The sequence below is a fragment of the Megascapheus bottae genome, chromosome 12, assembly GCF_031878675.1.
Source record: "Megascapheus bottae isolate mThoBot1 chromosome 12, mThoBot2.hap1, whole genome shotgun sequence".
NCBI classification, from domain to species: domain Eukaryota; kingdom Metazoa; phylum Chordata; class Mammalia; order Rodentia; family Geomyidae; genus Megascapheus; species Megascapheus bottae.
In genome coordinates this window covers 23,332,764-23,357,321 of record NC_143520.1, presented here as the reverse complement: position 1 = coordinate 23,357,321, position 24,558 = coordinate 23,332,764, and positions in this window count along the sequence as shown.

Sequence of the window (24,558 nt, the reverse complement as noted above, 5' to 3'; positions counted from 1 at the left end):
ATCTCTAAATTTCTCTGTTTATACAATGCATATTTATATTTTCCTTTTTGGTTTTCCCTGTTGAATATTCACTTCTTAAACAATTTCAATTTCATCTGCAATATTTCCATGTTCTACTAGAAAATATAGTGATAAATAGGAGTGAATTTCATATATTCTTGAAAGAGAATAGAACTAACTTCTCCTTGTCCTTATTTTGGGGGTCCTTCAGAGGATGACTGAGTGGATTCACAGGTAATTCCTAAATGTCTACAATTAATGTACTCACCTTCAGGTAGTTGTACAAAGGGGTTTCAATTCAACATGTCAGTTTGCGAGAACAATGTATTTTGATCAGTGTTACCCTTCCATTCTTCTCCCATAAACTCCTTTATAGGAAGTCCCACTCTTTCTTCCTTAAATCCCTTTCTAACATTTTTTCCCTTTTACTCTTTTTTCATGCTTAAGTTATCAAGTAGTGAGGTGGCCTGAAATGCATTTTCTGATTTTTCACTCTTTCCTCCTCGAAAGAAGGAGGTAGCAGTCAGAGATGTGATCCAGAGCGTGAACATGTACAAGACATCATGGTCCGTTTCTGCACCCTCCGATGTTAAGGGTTTCTGTTTGGAGAAAGACACGCACTATCTTCCTACCAGCTTTTAATGTGTTCCACCAGAAAATCAAATTCTTTCTTGATCTTGCTGCCTTGCAGAGTGGAGTTTACTTTTTGTTTTACTTGAATATCCTGTATTACACTCCAAGGCTAAACTATTATTTGAGCAAACAACTGGTACAGCTCTTCCCTTTTGGGTGCAAGCTCAAACCTCTGCTTGACTTGCTTTTGCCCACTTAGGCCCCAGTTGCCATTGTCAGTTATTAATCACTGGAGGATATAGATCATGAAACCATTCCAGCTCCTTTTCTTTATAGGCTTTTCACTTGATCAAGTTAAATCCATACAAACCGTGTGTGCTCGAAAGGAAAACAAATGAAAAGTCTCTTCCTGAATCTCTTGTCACTCACAGTTTCTTAGAGCTTCCAGAGGACATGATGGAATTTGATAAGGTTAGCTCGCTCTTCTTCCTGTCAGAACTGCCAATCTATCTGTTTTACAGGGGACAAAATAAAATCCAAACACATTCGCCAGTTCACTTCAAATCTTGCCACCGACTAGGACTACTGGGCGCCACTCATATTGGAACCTGGTAGACCAATCCAAAAGGAGCACTTCTAGAGACAAAGATGACATCTTCTGTCAAGGCAAATTTGGAGAAAAGGTAGACCAAGAGATGAAATTCTCATTATGGAGAATTTTTTTATATACACTGTCACCAGGGTTTAAATATAGAGGTAGTAAGATGGCCATGGATGAAAACAAGCTCCTCTATTTCTGGAAACCATAATTTTGACCACATGCTTCATGAACTCAAGTGAAATAATTAACCTCTCTAAACTCTGGCCTTCTATGACACTGATTTATTCCTCCAGATTGTCAATTGGTTGACACTGAGTAGCTTGTAACTAATAGGGGACATCCATTTCTCCATTTACCACCTCTACCTTATTTTTATGTTTTATAAGTCTTAAATATGTTTAAAGAACTACATTTTGGAATGACACATACTGAAATTATCCTGGGACATTAACAACTTATTTGAGGTTATTAAATTGTAATGGAATCTATAAACAGTCTTTTTTATTTACTTCCAAGTAAGCTATCACTTAGCAAAACAGAGATGAGTTTCCACTCTTTTCTTTTTTCTTTCTTTCTTTCTTTCTTTCTTTCTTTCTTTCTTTCTTTCTTTCTTTCTTTCTTTCTTTCTTTCTTTTCTTTCTTTCGTTCTTTCTTTGTGGGTAATGGGGCTTGAACTCCTGGGTGCTGTCTCTGAACTCTTCAGCTCAGGGCTACCACCCTACCCTAATGGGGTTAATTGGAGATAAGAGTCTCAGGTCCTTTTGTGCCAGGACTGTCTTTGAATCTTGATCCTCAGATCTCAGCTTCCTGAGTAGCTAGGATTACAGGAGTTAGCCACCTCCCCCAGTGAGAGATACTGCTTTGCACATGATAAAGGCTTGAATATTCTACACCTCTTTCGATAATGCTACATAATGCTTCAAAAGCATTGTTAGCAGGAGATTTGTTTCTGAGTCCTAATTTTCCTCTAGCTTTTTTTTTGGGGGGGGGGGGCGCCAGACCTAGGGCTTGAACTCAGGGTCTGTCCACTGTCTTAGACTTTCTCGAGGCTAGAGCTCTATCACTTAAGCCACAGGACCATTTCCAGCTTTTTCTATGTATGTGGTACCAGGGAATCGGACCCAGGTCTTCATGCATGCTAGGTAAGCACTCTTACCACTAGGCCAAACTCATGGCCCCTCATAGTCCTAATTTTAAGATGAACTCTTTCTCTATTCATATGAATAATAAAAGAGCTAATATCCTTATGGCTGAGTTGTCTTCTTCGTTTATTCAATATTTACTATAAGTTTTTTCATTTTCCTTAAAATCAGGAGATAGTGTATCATGTGAAATCTTTACCTTGTGGTCATTTTGTGATTAAGAAAAAAGCTGTGACTGATTTCTAACTTTGCATGTTGTGATTAGGCATTCTACAATGTCCCTATTGTAAAAAAAATAGATTCAGCCTTAAATCCTTATATATATATTTTTTTTTCACATCAGGAATAGATTTGAAATGTACTTATACTTCATAAGTAAGAGTGTTCAGGAGTGATGTTAAAAATGTTTAATTTGGTCTTGGTGTAGGACAATTGAACTAAACTTTAGTCAAAAAACAAATGGCTGTGTTATCGGCTGAGTATCAGCAACGTTTTATATAAAGACTGCAGTTTGAACTAGTGATTACATTTGTGATTTCCTTCAGTACTCAGATTTGGAAACTTTGAACTACGTGAGAACAGTCATTCTCAACAAGATTATTGACTAGCAGAGAGTTACAAATTGCTCAGTCCTAGCTTAAAATTTAATAATCAAGAATATATTTCCAAGAATATGTATGTATGTATGTATATACATATATATATATATATGGTGTTAAAATGTCCTTTTCAGGTCTATCTTGCACATGTTTTCTGACCTAAATTTCTGATATGGATTTGGTTCACTTTATTTTTTTCCTCTTCTAAGCAACTATAAAGATCAGCTGATCATCGCCTTCTGTGTAAGGATGACTAAAAAAGTTTTACCCTTCCATACTTCATGCATATTCATCAGTTATTCAGCTTGGACAAAAGCTGTCTTCATCCCTCCACCAAGATTTAGGCGCTCTGCCAGCATCATATTCTATTTGCCTGTCCAGCAAATATTTCATTTATTGTACTTAGAGAGATATTTTCTTTATTTTTCTGCCCTTGGTTTCAGAAGAAGCATCTGTGATTTGCCATTCAACTGTTCACCTGACTCTCAAATACCTCTTGAGAACAGAAATACAAAGAAAGGACTAAACTCAGAAACCACAATTACATTTTCCTTTGGTTTTCTTCATCCAGCACCTGGCTTTGAAAGGACACAATATTTGTTGCTGTTGTTGTTAAATGGAACCAAATTACTCATCCCCTAAAGCCTTTCTTCAAAAACTCTGTTCCCATTTTTTTTAGTTACATTGACTGTTTAGTTACATTACTATTTGAAGGCAGGGTTGCTTTGAAATTCTTATGATTGAGTTCTTAGGAAAAATGAAACCACTGAATGATGAGTAAATCTTCAGGAACTTCTGCTTCTTGAAGTTCTTTCAGTACATTTATGTTTATTAGAGGTGTTTTTTTTTCCAGTTGGGGGCTAAAAAATATTTCCAGTAAGCTTTTTTCAACTGGACACATTTTGGATGCTCAGAAATGCTAAAAGTAATAACCCTGTTAGTTTGTATGCTTGGATAGTTTAATTATTCTACTTACACTTCTGCCATCTAGTTAGCTTATAATGACGTTAAAATAGTTACATCATTCATTACCTGGCATAGCCTTTTCTGGTATTTCTGTACTGCATTGGGTATTGCACAATGGGAATCCAGCGCAGGTGGGAAAGGGATGCCAAGTCCTGGGGCTTGAACCTAGGGCCATGGCACTGTCCCTGTGCTTTTTTGCTCAAGTCTAGCACTCTACCACATGAGAACCAGTTTCACTTCTGTTTTTCTGGTGGTTAATTGGAGGTGAGAGTCTTGTGGACTTTCTTGCCTGGACTGGCTTTGAACCATGGTCTTCAGATCTCAGGCTCCTGAGTTGCTAGCATTACAGGCATGAAACATTCTACACCTGCTTGAAGATCACACTTTACACATAATATTTGGAGAATGTGATTGAGCTCCATAGATTCATACATATTAATTTATACCATGTCCCTTAGGCCATTCAGTCTGTTATTTGTTGCTCTTTCTGTCATCATACTGTTCCAACAGGGATATCATATAGGCTTTAAAAATTTGTGGCTGGGGTGGAGAGTTTGGCTTACTGGTAGAGTGCTTGCCTAGCATGCACAAAGACCCAGGTTCAATTCCTTGGCACCACATACATAGAAAAAAAATCTGAAAGTGGTGCTGTGGCTCAAGGTTAGAGTTCTAGCCTTGAGAAAAGTCCAAGGACAGTGCTCAGGCCCTGAGTTCAAGCCCCACAACTGGCAAAAAAAAATTGTGGCTGTGTGTCAGGTAGAAATGTACAGAAATTCCATTTCCTTACATACAAAGATTTAGAAATTCTTTCTCAGTTTTATAGATTCTTATTCTGCTCAAGGATAAAACCTGTCTGCTTTTCAGACAGTGTATAAAATTCAGTAAATAATGCATTGAACATACCCAGACCATTGTAATGGGCTAATTGTTTGCTATCTCTGGGTTTTCTGCTCTGAGATCACATTCATGCTATTTGTAAAGATGGAAGTGAAAGAACTTTTACAGACCCCTTCCCCCCCTCTGTGTGTGTGTGTGTGTGTGTGTGTGTGTGTGATCCATTAACAGCTTCTGTTTCCTGTTTCATGTAAGACTCACAATTTCATTCCTCTTTTCTATTCACCTCTTGAAACCTGTAAGTTCACTGGATCCTGTCACAAAGTCCTACAAATAGTATATTCGAATTTGAAAAGCAAATAGTTCCTGCAGCATTGTCATAGAACTCTATTTTGCTGAACAATGAAAACTGGCAGTATAATAGAGACTTTAAAAACACAGGGAAAGAAAATTCTGAATGCTATAAGAAATTTTAATTTCACTACACCCAGCAGGGTAACGCAGCATTTTCTTGCATATTAGTCCTTATCAAGTGATTATAAAATTGAAGAATTTACTCTGCTTGTATAACATTTTGAATTCTGCTTTGGATTTTTGGAGATATTACTTAAAACATCAAAATTTTAATATATAATACTCTTCCAGATGCCTATAGTTCTTAAAGACTTCTCTATATTTAAGTGATATACTTTAGACTAGCTAGTAAGGTTTATTTAAAAATTTGTTTGCAACTTACAGAATTCATTTTGTTTTCCTTGGAGAGCTAAAATAAATGTGCCAGACCAAAATTGCATCTTTTTATTTTAATAACTGTCACCTGGGTTAAAAAATTATGCTTAGTTTAAAAAAGGCAAACAATACTACAACTTCTAAATTTATTTTGGTAATGAAGCCACTACATAAATTTATCACCTTAAAAAAATTAATTGCTCACACTGAAAAGGGCTAAATTCAGAATAACTCTCTGTTTCAAAGACCTAATTGCCAAGGACCTAGCCTTAATATTAACTAGGATAATTATGATGCAAAGCATACCCACCCAGAATGTTTGCATAGCTATCACAAGCGCTTTCATAAATGATGCTTTAATTAGTCTTAATTAGAATTTGTTTAAGTCAGCAGGGAATGCAGGGCCCGTGAAATGATGTATGTAATAAGCATCGAGCTCACTTTTTACTTGGGGAATAGAGCTGACAAAATCACATCACGTTAAATTGATTCAGTCAGAATTAAAATTCTTATGGTATTAATTAAATGGGGGAATCTCATTAGCAGGCTGCAGAGTGACGGAACGACTCTTTGGCGACCAGATGTGAAGAAAGAAGCACCAAAAAACAGTACTATTAAACCACAGTCATCTTACATATAGATGTAATGATATAGAGCATGCCACAACGTTGTCCAGAATAACTACCATTCAGATACCAAGAACTCAGAGCAATTTTCAGTCATTTGCTTTCTTCAAACTTCTGCACCTGCATGTAAAAAAATTCTGAGTGCTCAAAAGCATCTTTTATATCTGAAAAAAAATCAAAAACCGAGCCAATGAACATAAGTGAACTTGGAAAGTAATAAATCATTAAAATTATAATCTGGCATTTATGAGGTATCTATTTTCCTTTATAGCATAGATGGCACCAAGAAAATATATCTAACAGTTCTTTCTTAATCTCTTATCTGTTTTTCTTATTTAATAACAGAGAAACATAACTTCTGGCCAGTAAAAGAATTAAAAAAGAATAATATTCATTAATATATTCATAGACCCACTAGTGAGTATGATCCTTTCTGCTTCTGCCAAGGAAAGAAGGCAAACTTTCTGTTGTTTATTAACCACTTTGTAAGTCTAGTCAAGGATGGATGACATTTACTTCCAATTAGCATATGTTTTGTGAATGGCAAGGGGCAGATTGTGTGGCTGTGCACATTTTTGGTTAATATTAACAATTTAAAACTTAGATTTTATTCTTTTCAGGATTTGTAAAAAGGAATATTTTTCTTATAAATGCTGAATGACTAGAAAAATGCTGGGGCTTAACATTACTATTGAAAGATTCTGTGTTATCTGATTATTTAACCAGAGGGGAAGTGAATATTATTGTCCACAGGAAAACACAGACTTTTGGGAGAAATAGCAAAATCTAAATAAAGAAAAAAATCAGAAAGTTGTAATAATTGGTGGAATTGAAAGGTTATCACCATCTACAAGGTTTCATAAATAAATCTGTTACCTACTATAGGCTGTTTGGGGGAGCATTTTCTTAGGTATTGATTTCTTTTATGTTAAAACTGGATAGTAGATATCTTTCATAGTTTACTTGTGGAAATTATTATTAAATGACATTGCAGGCTATGAATAAACTATTGGTTTTGAACTTTGTTTCCAAATAGAGCCCTATATTTCAGTATTAGAAACCATTATTAATATCTTCAGTAATTTTCTTTGCTTGTTTGATTTTGGTCCTAAGTATTGAACTGAGGACCTATGCGCTGTCCCTGAGCTTTTATCCTCAGGGCTGGTGCTCTACCACTTGAGTCACAGCTCTCCTTCCAGCTTTTTTTTCTTTTTTTTTTCTTCATAGTTTATTGAAGATAAGAGTCTCTTGGACTTTCTTGTCCAGATTGGCTGGCTTCAAGGTGCTTTGGTTCAAGCTGTAGAGCTCTAGCCTTGAGAAAATCCAAGGACAGCACTCAGGCCCTGACTTCAAGCCCCAGGATAGGCAAAAAACCCAAAACATACAAACAAAATACAAAACTAGAAGTAATTCTGATTAATTATGAAGTATAATAAAAACACTGAGAAATTAATTTTTATTTATTTATTCTTTTTTAAAAAAAATTTGGGGGGGTAGGGGGGAGGTAAATGGGTACCAAGACATGTGAAAGGGTATCAATGTATGTGAATTAATGCACCTTCTATCTGGCAAATATCATGTAACCCTTTTATAAATTACAATAAAAATATTAAAAAAATTTTGGTGCTACTGGGGTTTGAGCTCAGAGCCTGGTGCTTGCTAGGCAGGGGCTCTACTACCTAAGTATTCTCCAAATGTATTTTGCTTTATTTCATTCTTCATAGTGTGTCTTACACATTATCCCCCATTACCCTGAAACATCAGTCTGTTTTCCTCCACCAACCCCTATGTAATTGAGATTAGAGGTACATTCTACCATTTGGGGCCCTGAGAAAGTAACTTTAAAATCTAGATAAAAATTGTTATAAATTTCACCTTTGCAATGTAAATATAGAGAAAATGAGTAAATAATGATGGAATGACAAAACTAAAAAAACCACAATCGTCAAATCTCAGCTTTCTGAATTGCTAGAATTATAGATGGAAGCCACTAGCACCCACTTGGTAATTATGTTCATATTGTGTCATTTCCTATTCCGTTTAGGCATTTTTTTAACCCTCAAAATGAGGTAACAGGACTTAAAGACATAATATATGTTGTCCAAAACCAGTTTAAGACTGTTTCACTCAATTTTGAAATGTTTTGTGTATCTTAAATTAATCTTTCACCCTTTTCTGACAGGTTGCTGAATTTCAGGAAGATGTAATGTTTTCTAGCCACTCAGATCTCAACAACATTAAATAAAGTCAAAACATACCGTGACTTTCAAGAGAGTATAATGCATAAAGATGTACTTTCTGTTCTACATATGTTTTATATCTTTATTCTTAAATTATATTATGGAAGACAAAAATTTGTTCAGGACAGAGATCTAATATCAGATCACTTTCTTGACAACAAGAAGAAAGAAAATGCAAAATTGATTCTGGGGTGATTCTTTTTGCTAAGATTCTGTTTGGCAGAATTAATATTATGGAGTATGTTCTTCTTTCACATATTGAAACACTAAGTCAAGTGGCCTGTTCTTCAAATTTAGTACTCTGCAACATATGCCAGCTAAACTAACAATTGTCCTGGTGACAGGACATTTTGCCTATCAGTAACTAAGTAAACACACATAGTAAGCTATGGCAATGGTCAGCCTTGAAATGCATTCTGGGTTGAAGCATAGGAATTTCTGAACTCTGCTTGTCTGCTTGTTTAAATGTTCTTCTACAGACTTACTTGATGCTTTAATTTTTTAAAAAGGTGTCCAAAATGATAAGCCTAGTTCAGTTACAATCAGACAAGAGTGGAATTGTACATGGCCCCTTACCACCTCCTCCCACATTCTAAGTTCAAACTGGATTTCTCATAACTGTATTTCTTCTTGAAAAAAATATTTATTTTTAACTATGCCTGGAGCAAATTCCTGTTTTCCTTGCCTTTAGCAACAGATGAATCTCTACTGAGGCTCTTTTTAGCCTAAAGGAATATAATAAAAGGTTACATACACATCCAGAAAAATAAATTAATAACCTCAAGCCTCCCAAACAAGCTGAAGAAAAACAGAAAGTGTGGAATGTGGTAGTTTTTATTTAGATAAGGACTTCTTTCCAATAGTAATTGATAACTCCTCTATGAAGTGAATGAATTTCAACTTGGAAACATCCTGCTACCTCCTCAGAATAGGGTGAGGGGGATGGAACTTAGGGTCCAAACAGACATACCTTTGTATACTGGCTTCTTGACTAACTAGCTCTCTGATAGGTGAGAGATATACAAACTTTTACATTGCATGATGAATCTGGGTTTGGAATTTTCTCTGAGCTATCTATGAGAACAGGGACTCTCTAGCTTCAGTAAATCTCAAAACATATTATTCGATATTTTTTGAAAGAGTGAAAATAAAAGTGATTTTATTTTCATATTACTTTATGTGTGTATATCCATATGTGTGTATTTTCACATTACTTTATATATATTAATAATGAAAGAAAAATTAAGTTGTAGATGTGGTGACTCTTAGGTCACTTCTTGAGAACCCCACTGGGTAAAGACAGGGGAGAAACTCAAGACATTCAAACAATGGAACATACTCATTGATAAGAACGGAAAAAACAAAATAGGACCAAGGACAACTCCCAGTCCCAAGAGAAACATGCTACTTGCTTCATAATTTTATCTAACTTGAGCTACAAAAAGCCTCAAAGAGCTCTTTCTACAATGAAACTGCGAAATTTGTCTTATTCATGTCTTACCAGTTGATCATAAATAATTCACTCAATATTCTCTTCAGAAATTAATATATTAAAAAGACTTAAATTCCCTTTCCAGATTATAAGACTGAAGAAGGATAACATAAAAGAATTTTCGAGATATCAGAGGGGAAACTATGCTTTGTAATTCTTGAAAATACAGCAAATAAGACTTGGAAGAAGTGTTGCTATTCAATGAATTAATGCTGCCTCTGAATCCATGGCATTTTCTACATGACCCTAGATTAAGTCCTTTCCAATGCTTTTACATATTGAGAAACAATACTTCCTGGCTGTAATAGGAGAAATAAGGAGAATAAGTGGTACTTATGCGGCTATGATAAGAGTCCAATAATGAGATCAGCAAAACAATAAGTAATGCCCTGAGTACCTTTCACTTATGTTTATTAGAAGGAGAGGTGCTAAAGTAAAGTGTAGTCCCACCTAACTTGGACCTTAAAACAGGAGTAACAGGAGACCAACCTGAGCAAACCAAACCAAAGATGAGGAAAGAGAGGACATACAAAACATGAAACTTGAAAGGTAAGTGTTTTGTTTTCCAGTACCATAGAATTGATTAGCTGTTGTATTCTGTGTTTATATCCTAGTCAAAAGTCTTAAATTCTTCCTTTTTTAACCAGTCCTGAGGCTTGAACTCAGGGCTTAGGCACTGTCCATGGGTTTTCTCAAGGCTATATACTTCTACCACTTGAGCCACAACGTCATTTCTGGCTTTTTCTCTGTGTATGTGTTACTGAGGAACTGAACCCAGAATTTCATTCATACTAGGCAAACTTTACCACAATGCCACACTCCCAGTCCTCAAATACTTTTCAACTGTTTATTTCTCTCATACCTCCAAACCTTCCCTCTTCTTAGAGCTTTCAGGCAACTGTTATATACACTACATCTCTCTATAACCTTGTAATTTTGTGCTGAATTGTGACTTGGTTTTTTATATTTCTTGATGGCTTTTCTGCCCTGCCTGCATCCTCACTTCATTTTTCTCTTCTTCCCATATTTGGGAAGACTGGGAATAAATTAGGCATGCTTTCTCCTTAGGTGTTAATGGGAAGTACGAACTAGACTTGTGTATTTCGCGCCTCTCTCAGCCATGCCTCATTGCTTTTCCTTTTCTTGCCTTTCCTTTTCTTTCTTTCCTTTTTAAAAATAATCCATGTCAGACCTTTTTTTGTTCCTCACTTAAGCTATTTTCCACTTATTTGCAAACCAGCCCTGTTCCTACAGGGGGGAATTTCCTTATTTGAATAATAAAACTGTACCTAGTTTCTTCTTGGTGTGTATGAACGGTATTTTCAGTTATTATCTCTGAACTATATTAGGGTTAGAGAGTGGATCTTTCCTCTTCTGCAGGATGGTCCTAACACCAATTAAATATGTGTCCTCCCCACAAATGGAAGTTTTCACTAAGGAATCTGGAGAAGGATCCGTTTGTTTGTTTGTTTGTTTGTTTGTTAGTTATCAACACAATCTGCTGTTCATGTATGATTTCTTTCAGTGTCTTGATGCCCTGTGGATCAACAGCTTTGTAACGGACCAAAAAGAACTAGATATTGACATGACTAAGAATATCAACAGCAGGGACAGCGGCTAGGAGGAAAACTTGAAGGGCTATCAAGTCCCATTTCTTCAGGGCACAAGTTGGCCTCCAACTGGGATCAGAAATTTCCCCTAGTGGTGTAGCACTCCCTAATTAGCTGCATTAGGAAAGACTCAGCCTTCTCCAAGTGCTGGCCACAGTTGGAGACAGGAAGCTCACCTACTTCACTAGTAAGGCTGTAACACTTAATTAATTAATGGTTGCAGCATATTTATGATAAAAGGATAAAAGGGCTATAGGAGTGAAAGCGTTACCATATTCTTTCTTATTGCTGCAGGGAAATGTGCCACTTGGGCAAATTCGTAAGTTCAGATTAAAATATTCTCCTCCACCCCAATTTGAAATAACTTCAGAAATTCTTTCCTACTAATTCTAAAATCTTGAGTCACTTATATCAAAATGACGTTTCTATTATAAGATTTTATGATTATGGAAAAATGTCAAGGTATAATTATATATTCATATTATAGCGGAGTGGTTATTTGCAATAGCAGTAGAAAGAGGAAAATGAAGAAAGATTTTAATTCAATAAGGAAAATTCTTCATGTTCATATAGATGAGTGCTTCAAATAATGGTGCTATGCCTAAAATTAGGAGTCTAGTCTGTTCAAAACTGCACTCAGAACACAATTTCTTTCCTCTCCCATGTAGCAGATGAAGTGAGTACAGCAAGCAGCTCAAATCTATGTAAAAAATAATACTGGTGAGCAGAAACAGGTCCAGTCACAGACCTAGTTAATGGCAAAGTCAAGGACAGAAATCAAGGAATTGAGAAACACTGGGGGGAGGGGATATACTGGCACATAGGAGTGCAGATGGCAAGTGGAGATCCAAGCAAAATAAAGCACTGCTTTCAAAATGTGGACCACTCATATAATCTTTGTATAACAATTCCACTTATCATCTCTCAACTTACTGCCAATTTTCCATGGTCATATTTCACAGTGATGTGTGTGTGTGTGTGTGTGTGTGTGTGTGTGTGTGTGTGTGTGTGTGTGTATGTGTCTTTGTCTGTGTGTGCATGCTGGTACAAGAGCTATAACTCAGGGCTGAGTGATGTCACTTAGCTTTTTGCTCAGGACTAGTGCTCTACCACTTGAGCAACAGCTCCACTTTACTTGGTGGTTGACTGGAAATTAGAGTCTCACAGACTTTCTTGCCCAGCCTGCATTTGAACAATGACCCTCAGACCTCAGCCTCCTATATACTAAGGTTACAGAAGTGAGCCACCAGAATCCACCTTTATGGTTCTTTATAATACTTATTTTAGACAGTAAGTAATTTTTCTTTCCCTTCTTTGGGTGCTTCCCGAAGTACCTTGCCTCTTTCACATGAGTCACATATCACAACTACTCTATAACCATTGTAAAAACAAGAAAAAGTATTTTGTTTTCCATTCATTCTCTTCTTCCTTCTCACCAAGTACAGAGCCTGAAAAATGTGTTTATACTGGCTACTACACTGGGTTTCAAACTCAAAAAATACTAGAAAGCGGCTTAGCAGGCAAAGGAGCCCCCAATATGTTGATCTACAGCACAATGGACAAGAATTCAGGAGTAGAAGTCTTTAGAGAAAATAATAGGGATAGAAAGAAAACCATTTTCTAAAGTGCCAAAAGCAATTACTAGTTGCACTTTGATCTTCTCAATTTTATTAAGTAGTGGTAGGAAGAAAATACCTGAAAAACACTTTGCAGAAATAAGGCCCGAGTCCAACAAGGAGCTCCCTTTGAGAATAACCAATAATCGAGATGCTTTTTGGGCATCAGAGAAGAGGATATTTCCTCTTAAAATGAGCCACATAATGCTCCCTGCCAGTTGGCAGTTGAGGAAGCAGTTAAAGCCAAAGTACGACAATGCTGTTAAGTTTGGAAAGAAGATATTTCTTGCTCTTATTTGCATTTCTAACCCTCTATCTTCATAAAAGAAAAAAACAGGAGAAAAAAGGTGATGCAATGATATGGTCCTTCCAGATGAAAAATCTCTTTTGTGCACATAGGAGAAGCTTCAGACAGAAAGTTACTATTACCAAATGGCTAACCCCTAAAACCAGTGCCCACATTTCTCTATAGATTTGATTGGAATCCTCTATTTATGTTTGCACTTGTCTTGGTCTCTGTGTTTGTCTACATATTGTTCATTATGAGAAAAGTATAAAACATTTGTATATGTAACATATTATGTATTTATGAGGATATCATGGATATGCATACACATATGTCTCTTTGGCCCAGTTAAAATTCAGGAAGTGGTTCCTGCATCTTGAACAAAGTATTTATGTTGGAGGTCATTTTTTGAAGTTTAGATTGAGCAGACTATGTATTGTGAGAATTTTCTACATTTGAGGGAAAAAAAGAGCAAGAAAATATAGCAGAAACAACTAACCAACCAATCTCTAGACCCTGGGTAATCCCATTACATTTTCTCCGACTAGTTGGTTAACCTGACCTCTTGTTCTTCATATTTTGTGTTTGAAAATATTTGAAACTATTCCAACTAATGTCTGACTAATATTCAGTATTATTGCCAAAACATGAAGAGGAAAAAACAGGTATCAAAGGGCATAAGGTAAGAACATTTAAAAGTAGCATAGGCTTGGCCTGGGAGTTTGGCCTAGTGGTAGAATGCTTGCCTAGCATGCATGAAGACCCGGGTTTGCTTCCTTGGTACCACATACTTAGAAAAAGCCAGAAGTAGTGCTGAGGCTCAAATGGTAGAGTTCTAGCTTTGAGAAAAAAATCCCACGACAGTCCTCAGGCCCTGAGCTTAAGCCCAGGACTGGCGAAAAAAAAAAAAAAGTAGCATAGGCTAGGGCCTAAATTTTTTATTGTATTTAATAGAAGGGTTACATTATATTTGCCAGATAGAAAGTGTACTTCTTCACATACATTGATACCCCTTCTCATGATTTTGTCCCCATTTCCCTCTCCCCACTCCTCCCTTCATCTTGTTTTCCCCTTCCATATCCTATTTCAAATAAACAAATAAACATATATACAATATACCAGATAACAAGGTAAAACAGTGTAACAATATGAGATAACCATGGGACAACAAAAGAGATGAGAGATAATATAGTACAGTAAGAAGAACAATCACACATTATATGGCTCTTGTTTCCATATCCTGGAGGTCCTTTTAGGGCCTAAATTTAACTATTTTACTGCCTATGCTTTAAGCACATAATACACTTAAATGGTCAATTTTCAAATATTATCAATATTTGAGAAGTACATTGTCCTGTATATATGTCACATGGGATTTAATGGAGGAATGAGTCACCACCATAAAGGGAATACTGATTAATGTTAGGAAGAAATGAAAATAAGAACACAAGATGTTCAAAGATGAACAATGGTATGTGGAGTCTCTCATTTAAAAGAGAAAGCTAATGGAGAAAAAACCCCACTAATCGCAGGGTGGCAGCTAATTAAGAAACAACCACTTTGTGTTTGTTTCCTAAGCCTACGTCTGCAAATGAGACCTGGATAAATAATAAATAACATTCTTCAAAGAAACCTAGAGACCCACACCTATCAGTCTATGGATTAATCATTAAATATTTGTGAAGGACTGACAGAGTCTTTACTGGTAAAGAATACGCATGCATAAACATTTAAAATCTCCAAGGCATTGTGTAAAAAGTTTTGGTGAGGCAGAAATTTACACATTAGCACACATTAAAATCCATGCATGAATTGTGGGAGCTATACAATTCCATTTCTAGTATCCCTATGAACAGAAACGTCATCATATTTCCAATAAAGATGTGTGGCACATAAAATTTCCAGAAAGATGTTCAAATACACTTGTAAATAATCAGCTTAGTAGTTTTGTTTCAGCTTCCTATGGATATATGTAACATTCTTGAAATCTACATGTCCCTCTTCTGTGGGCACCAGTTTCTCCCAGGAGTTTTGTATGCCACATCACCAGAGTTTGCAGAACACTTGGAGAAAGGAAGACTCTCTAATTTATGTCAGTTTCACATCAGCTACAAAAAATTGGCATTACTTGCATCACAAGAATCATAAAAACCATTCTTGAAAATATTTCCTTAAATGTTTCATGAAAACTGCTGTAAAGATGTGAACATTTATCAGACCACTACAAACTCAAGACCTTTATTTTGTGCTATTTTACATATCTATATTTATATCCCAAGTGTTAGGTATCATTGCTATCTTATTTTTAAAAATTGTACTATCTTTAATTTTTTATTGAAGAATTTATTAACATTGATTTTTTAATTTTTTAATTGTAATTAATAGAAAGGTTACATTATATTCACCAGAGAGATGGTGAATTACTTCACAAACATTGATACCCTTTCTCATGACATGGTCCCCATTTCCCTCCTCCCCTCCCCCTGCTCATCTTGATTTTCCCCTTCCCTATCCAATTTCAAATAACCAATTAAGCATATATAAAATATATCAGATATCAAGGTGAAATATTGTAACAATATGCGATAACCAAGGGAGAGCAAAAGAGATGACAGATAAAATGGTACATTAAGGACAACAGTCACTCATTATATGGCTTTCTTTTTTTATAATATTTTTATTGTAATTAATAAAAGGGTTACATGATATTTGCCAGATAGAAGGTGCATTAATTCACATACATTGATACCCTTTCACATGTCTTGGTCCCAATTACCCCCCCAACCCCCCCATCTTGGTTTTCCCCCATTCCCTATCCAATTTCAATGTGGCGGTGGGATGTTCTTTTCGGGTCAGGTCTGTTTGGGGTTCTAAAAGCTTCTTGCATCTGGATGGGCCTGCCCTTCTGGATATTTGGGAAATTCTCTGAGATGATTCCCTGAAGTATATTTCCAATACCATTGACCTCTTTCTCCAGACCCTCCTCAATACCAATTAGCCTTAATTGTATCTTGGACCTCCTGAAGCGCTCTCTCATATTTCCTAGATTTGAATTGACTCATTTTCTGTTCTTTCTCTATGACAACTAAATTATCTTCAGCCCCAGACATTCTCTCTTCTGCATTGTCTAACCTGCTATCAAAGCTTTCTACTTTATTCTTCATCTCCCTTGCTTCTAGTTGCTCATTTTTGATGCCTTGCATCTCTTCTTTTAGATTATGTATGGATTTTTTTAGCTCCTTTATTTTCATTTGAGTGGTTAGCTCAGTAGCTTTATTTTCTTTGGACATTTGCTGGAGTTCGGTCACCTTTTTGTTTGTGGATTCTATGAATTCATCCATTTTTCTTTGAAAAACCTTTATTATGGCCTCCTTTATGGCTTCTTCTTTTTCACTTATCACCTTGTTTATGGTTTCCTCTTGTTTAGCTGTGGCTTCCTCCCTTATCTCTTTCTTTATATTTTCACATTTTTCATTAATGATGTTTATCAATTGCATTTGTATAGCACTTGGAAGACTCTCCTCTAGGTTTGACAGTGACTGTTCCATTGTCTGTTTATATTGGGTGGGGGATGTTATTCCTTGATTTGACATTTTTCTTGAGTTCCTTGTTCTGCCCATTTGAAAATGGGAGCAAGATTAATACTAAACACAATTATGGTTTTTGAGATATAACCAACCTAGACCTCTTTAGCTGGCAGACACTAGATGTTCACAATTTTCGATTGGTATTATCACTCTTTCTTTTTGTGCACTTACAGACCAGTCTAATACAACTACTGATAACCAATTTATGACCAAAACAATAAGCCTCTCAATCCAATCTCTATTGTATTTAAGTCTCTCTGGACCTAGAGTATAATTGAACACCTAGATATACAGTATTGCTCAACAGCCATCAAGTGTAGATCCATGCATTATAAGGGTTGAAAAATGAACAGAGGACCAGAGATAGAAAAATAGTATGGGAGAGAACAGGGGAGGTACAAGAGGAATAACATAGGAGTGTAAGATTATTATAGTAATGAAGAAAATGTGTAGCATAAGGATAACTGACCTAAGTTGGTAAGTAGGTAGCATATTTAGTACAAAGTTTGGAAAGTACTAGATAACACTTAGGGGTTGCTGCACGACTAGCTCTCAGCCCAACCAGTGACCTCACAGTGGGCCGTGGGATGGATCTGCGAGCTTCAGTCTGGGCGTGCTGGGCAGACGGTTCGTTTTCCTGGGCCACTTCCAGGGGCGGGCCCCCGGCCAAGGGTCTGGGGTTTGGGAGTTTCCAGGGGCTCTCAGCAGGACCAGTAGGTGTCCACTCTGTTCCTAGGGGCGTGGCCCAGCTGAGGACGTGGGCTCCAAGGGCATAGCCGTGCCTTTCTGATTCTCAGAAGGTGAACTTGGCTACTGGTTGGCCCTTCAGTTCCCTGCTGTGTTTCTGCAGCTTTGGCCAGGAGTCTGTGACTGTGGGGGGCCCCTCGGTGCTATCTTGCTCAGGATTCCCAGCTAGAAGATGCCCAGCTCAAGATTTGAGGAGGACAGATGCTGGCTCCTATTTTCCTGCACACCCCACCCGCTGTTGTAAGGCAGGGTCTCAGTGCCCCCCACTCTCCAGACCCAGTGGCCTGGGAGAGGAACCTCTTGGGCATGTGGGAGCTGGGACACCTCCGCCTCCCCTGGTGGGGTGCTGGGTCTTAGCATAGCCCACCTGTCAGTCTCCAGTCAGAGGCCTGGGAGAGGAGCCTGTTGGGCTGGTGGGAGCTGGGATAGCTCCGCCTCCCTTGGTGGGGTGCTGGGTCTTAGCGTCCGCCCACTTGTCAATCTCCAGTCAATGGCCTGGGGGAGGGGGCTGTTGAGGGAAGGGACAGGATTCTAAATTCCTTGCCCCCTTGCTCATGCCAGTCTTTCTCAGGCGGGGTGGAGGGGTCTGAGTTAAGCTATATTGCTTGGCACCAGCTCTGCTTTCCTGATGGGTTTGGGGACCCGCTGGCGTACTCAGGCCTCTGCGTTTGGCTGTGGGTGCTCCACGGTGTTGAGGAGTCTTTCACTCCCCTTGGATCTCCACCGCCTCCTGTGGTCCGCGTCTGGGTTCCTCTGCTTGCTGTTCTGGTTCAGCATCTGGGTTCTGCTGCTTCTGAGGCTCGCTGGCCCGGTCCTATGCTGGTTTCTGTGGTGATCGGGGCTACCCGGCCAGGTGCCCTCCACTGAGGCTTTTCGTGGCTCAGAACCTGCGGCGAGGGGAGAGGGAGGGGTCCTCGAGTTCCGAATTCTTTGAGAAAGTTGGATGTAAGCTTGATCTGGATTTCTTTTCTGGTTTGAGTCCTTCTCCATTGCTTTTTGAGTTTGTTGTTGTGGATTTCTTGAGGTAATTGGCTTGTGGGACTCCCTGGTTCTTTCTTTTTGTGAGAGAGAGCTAGGCAGCATCCTATTGTCTTGGCGCCATCTTCCGCCTCCTATATGGCTTTCTTAACATTGATTTTTACATCATATTTCAAATGACGTATTTAACAAACAAGTGTTCAAGAAGGGAATCTCTATTTACAATCACTGGCACTTAGATTTTAGAACATAATTAAAATTAGGCTGAGGGTTTGTATGTCATAGATACAAATTAATCTATGTAATAAAACATTAATGTCTATAGAGTCATAGATTTTTATGTCTATGTAGTTGTGTTTATATTTCCAATACCATGTCCATAGCATTGGGTAGGCAAATATTTAGTCCTCGCTCTTGTACTGTTTGGATCTAATAGACACATATTAAGGATATCATGCATGTTTTGTTCCTTTGGTCTTGACTTGTCTCACTCAACATGATTTGCTCTAGATTCATCCACTTCCTTGAGAATGCCATTATTTTATCTTGTGTGTTGGCTATGTAGAATTCCATTGTACATATATATACCACATTGTCTGCTTCCATTCATCTGCAGTAGGGCATCTGGATTGTTTCTATCGCCTGGCTATTGTGAATAGTGCAGAGATGAACATAGCTGAGCAGGTATCCTTATCATATCTTGGGTTATGATATTCAGGATAGATGCCCAGAAGTAATATGGCGGGATCCTAGGGAAGGTCAGTTTTCAGTTTTTTAGAAACCTCTACACTGCTTTCCAGAGTGACTGAACTAGCTTACAGTCCCACCAGCAGTGCAGTAGGATTCCTTTTTTCCCACAGCCCCTCCAGCATCCGTCATTGTCTGAGTTCAAAATCTTGACCATTCTTGTTGGGGTAAGGTGGTATCTTAGGGTTGTTTTTATTTGCATTTCCTTTATGACCATGGATGATGAGCATTTTCTCACATGCTTTTCTGCCATTTTAATCTCTTCTTCTGATAAGTCTCTCTTTAGTTCTCTTGCCCATTTAGTGAGTGGTTTGTTTTGTTTGGGAGGGATTAGTTTCTTGAGTTCCCTGTAGATACTGGATATTAAGCATTTGTCTGATGTATTATTGGTAAATATCTTTCCCAGTTGTTTGGCTATCTTTCTACTTTAGTGGCTATGCTTTTATCTGTGCAGAAACTTTTTATTTTTAGGTAGTTCCATTTATCGAGTCTCTCTCCAATCTCTTGTGACCCTGGGATTCTGTTCAGGAATCTTTTGCCTGTGCCTGTGAGTTCCAATGTCTCTCCAACTCTATAGTGTAGCAGTTTCATGGCTTCTGGTCTGACGTTGAGGTCTTTGATCCATTTTGAGTTAATGCTTGTGCATGGCGACAGGCTAGGGTCAATTTTTAGTTTTCTGCATGTGGCTGCCCGGTTTTGCTAGCACCAGTAATAGGCTGTGTTTGTTCCACTGTATATCTTTGACTCCTTTGTCAAATACAAGTTGACTATAGGTATGTGGTTCTATTTCTGGATCTTCTATTCTGTTCCATTTGATCTTCTAGTCTACTTTTGTACCAATACCATGCTGTTTTTGTTATTATGGCTCTGGTAGAATTTGAAGTTTGGTATTGTAATACCACCTGCATTGCTCTTTTTGCCTAGAATTGTTTTGGCTACTCTAGGTCTTTTCTTGTTCCATATGAACCTTTGGATTATATCTTCCATTTCAGTAAAGAATGTCTTTGAGATTTTGATGGGGATTGCATTGAATTTGTATATCAGTTTTGGCAGCATGGCCATTTTCACTATATTGGTTGTCCCTACCCATGAGCATGGGATGTCTTTCCATTTCCTGGTGTCCTCTTTAATTTCTTTCATTAGACTTCTATAATTTTCATTAAATAATTCCTTTACATCCATGGTTAAATTAATTCCTAAGTATTTTATTGTTTGGGGTCTATTGCAAATGGGATCATTTTCTTGATTTTGCCTTCTGTTTGTGTATTGTTGTTGTGCAAGCAGGCTACTGACTTTTGCAGGTTAATTTTATATCCTGCGACTTTGCTAAAGTGGTTTAGTAATTCTAGGAGTTTGGGAATGGAGCTTATTGGGTCATTCAGGTAGAGGATCATGTCATCTGTGAATAGGGATAGTTTAATTTTACTTTTTTAATCCAAAACAAAGTTTTCAAGTTGTTCAAGTCTTACTGAAAAAATTGTTGTCGCTTGGAATTGGGCTGTTTCAGCTTCTATTCTGCTTCCACTGTGCTGGAGATCAACTACATTCTGGATTATAGTAAAGGCATTCAGAAAGCTGAAACTTTTTCTAGCCTATGGAACAAGCAAGGAGTAACAGGTGGCACTTAATTTGTCATAAAAGATATTTAGAGCCTTGTAGGAGAGAACAAAAGACAGACCAAGAAGACTTTCCAGTGAAGAGCTGGTATGCTACCCATATTCCGGCTTCAGTGTACAAGCATTCATTTTATTAGGTGACAGGAGATTTAGTTATGAAATTCACAGGCAAGTCACTGTCCAGAAGCTGTTCTCAGCCCAAGGGATCTGCATTATCCATGGGTTTAGAAACATAGGCCCAGCTTCCTGGACTCAATGTAAGGCAATTTTCTAGGCCAGCCCCACTCCAGATTCCCTACTAGCTCTGGGGACATATCACCATGGACTTTTTCTTCTACCTCAACACTCACAGGTCTTTCTTTGAGAATTTTTCATCAAAGTTCCTGTATGTTGATCTCAGTTCTGCAGTCTTTTTTCAAGGAAATCCACTTGTGGACAGCAAAGAATAAGAAAAGTTTGATTTTTATTTTCAAGAGACAAAACCTTTTTTTTTTTTTGTGGGCCTTGAACTTGGTCTGGGTGCTGTCCCTGAGCTCTTCAGCTAAAGCTGGCATGCTGCCCCTGGGCCTGGGCATTGTATCTGAGTTCTGCAGCTCAAGGTTACCAAGCCCCACTTCCCGTTTTCTAGAGGTTAATTGGAGTTAAGAGGCTCAGATTCTTTTGTGCCCAGGCTGGCTTTGAACCTTGATCCTCAGATCACAGCCTCCTGAGTACCTAGGTTTGCAGGTGTGAGGCACTACACCCAGCAACAACTTTTTTAGAACTGTTAAATCTAAAGTTTTGTTAAGGATGGATAAGATACAAAACAGGAAGGGGAGGGCATTGAATGCCATGCTGTTGAATTAGGATTTCAGCTAACAAATGAAGGTCAGCAGACACATGGCAGGCTTCACAGATCACAGAACCTTCTCCATCCTATACTTAGTGTAGACATCATAATTGGTCATACTCTTTGCTAGACTGAAAATTCTAAACCCACAGCTAAACCAGCCAGGCAGCCAGTTTTAGGGCCAACCCAATACCATTCTAATTTCAAAAAAGGATTCTGCAAACACTGAGATGTAAAGCATGTTTGCAAATCAAATGACCATTGGATAGATCCAATGTATAAACTGAGATGAAAACTATAGGTACAGCAAACAGAAGGACTAAGTTATTCATGGTTAGGGACAGAGGTTTCTCTCTGTATTGCTTCTTTGAGAGTGTAGAAAATAGAAAACTCTTACCTACCAAATATGAATGTGGTTAGTGAGGGTCTATGCCTGTCATTCACACAGTCACACATGATTTTATCCACCACTATTTCTCTAGGATAATTGCAGATTGGGCTATGTGATGCTACTTCATTCATACTTCATCCTCTGTTTACTCTCAGTCTACTTGTAAATAACTGCATATCAATGTTTTAAGGATAAACTGAGTTTCACACAAAGGAATGGAAGACAAATATTAGCAATGGTATCTCATTTTCTATTATCTAAAGGATATTTTTTACTTGGCAATTTTTTTCATTCTTCTGTTGAGCTAGTATAGTTGAAGGATGAGGAAATAGTTTCATTGTATTGTACATGTGGCCTGCACTGCTAAAAGGAATCCTGGGTAAGCCATCAAGAAAAGTCAATTATTTCTTTAGAAACAACCATGGATAGAATACTGTACTTTATCAGAAAAGACTGGAGAGGTGTGTGAAGATGTCTGTTATGGCTTTGTGCATTTTGTGGGGGGCAGGGGGGTGTTTCTTAGATAAAAGCACAGTCTCTAAGAGGGATCCCCAATTCCTATTTTGTTAGCTGAAAAGGGCTTGAGTGAATCTTCATCAACTTTGGGTCAGAATTACTCACAGCATACCTCATTTTCAAAATGTTTAGTATAGTTAAATAACTTTAGTGGTAATCAGGAAACTGTAATTATGTGTAAAACCTGGTGCACAGAGCCAATATCAGTTTCTTTCTTTCTTTCTTTCTTTCTTTCTTTCTTTCTTTCTTTCTTTCTTTCTTCCTTTCTTCCTTTCTTCCTTTCTTCCTTTTCCTCTCTCTCTCTCTCTCTCTCTCTCTCTCTCTCTCTCTCTCTCTCTCTCTCTCTCTCTCTTTCTCTCTCTCTCTCTCTCTCTCTTTCCTTCTTTTCTTCTGGCACTGAAAATTGAACCCAGTGTCTCACACTCTTGTTTGGTTATTTCACTTGGGCATGGAGCTTTAAAATTTGAAACACGGCACCATTTCTGCCTTTTTGCTGTGAGTTTTTTTGTTGTTGTTTGTTTGCTTGTTTTCTTGCCAGTCCTGGGCTTGAGTCCAGGGCCTGAACACTGTCCTTGGACTTTCTCAAGGCAAGAGCTCTACCATTTGAGCCTTAGCACCACTTTGGGCTTTTTTCTATGTATGTGGTATCGAGGAATTGAACCCGGGCCTTTGTGCATGCTAGGCAAACACTCTACCACTAGGCCAAACTCCTGGCCCATTTCTGCCTTTTTGCTGGCTAATTGGAGATGCAAAATCGATAGTTTTAGCTGGGTGCCAATAGCTTACACCTGCAATCCTAGTTACTCAGGAGACAGAGATCTCAGGATCGCGGTTCAAAGCCATCCCAGGCATGAAAGTCTGTAATACTCATGTACCCAATTAACCACCAGAAAACTGGAATTGGCACTGTAGCTCAAGTGGTGGTAGAGTCATAGCCTTCAGCTGAAGAGCTCAGGGACAGTGCCCAGGCCAAGTTTAAGTTCCACAACTGACCGGAAAACAAAACAAAACAAAATTAAAAAAAAAAAAAAAAACTCTAGATTTTTCTGCCCAGGCTGGTTCCAAACCTCAGTTATCAGCCTTCTGAGTAGCTAGGAGTATAGATATGTGCCACCAGTTCCTGGGGCTATCAAAATTTTAAACTCAAAATCCTCTACTTGGCACTTTTTAATATATTCTACTTTGGTAAATATGATGACTAATCTTTAGGCCTTAACAGAAAAGAACAATTACTGAAAGGAATATTACATCATTCAACTTAATTGTAGCAAAAAAGATCAATTACCAAAGCCAATATATGTGGCTTTGAGCTTCCTATGTGTTGAATGAAAGGACCAATCTAATCAGGTGGCCATGAGGGCATCTTTGAAAGGCAGCTTCAAATAGTAATCACTATGGGGACAGAAGTGAGGCCTAGCACTAGAGTACTTGCCTAGCATGTGTGAAGCCCTGGGTTCAATTCCTTGGTACCATGTACACAGAAAAACCAAGAAGTGGTATTGTGGCTCAAGTGATAGAGCTCTAGCCTTGAAAGCTTAAGGATAGTGCCCAGGCCCTGAGTTCAAGCCCTAAGACTTGCAAAAAAAAAACCCCAAAACAACACTAGTCACTAGTAATTAATCATTATTCTTGAATGACATCAATGACAAGTATATAAAAGCTCCTTCCTATTATGTAATATGGTCAAGAAAACAGTGTTTGCTTTTAGTTGTTTTGCATGTACAGGCACTTATTAAAGCATAGAAACTTATTAAACTTAGTAAAGCATCTTGGCACCCCAAAACACAAGTATTTAGTGTTAGGAAAACTCATCAAATCAAAGAATTGTAAACA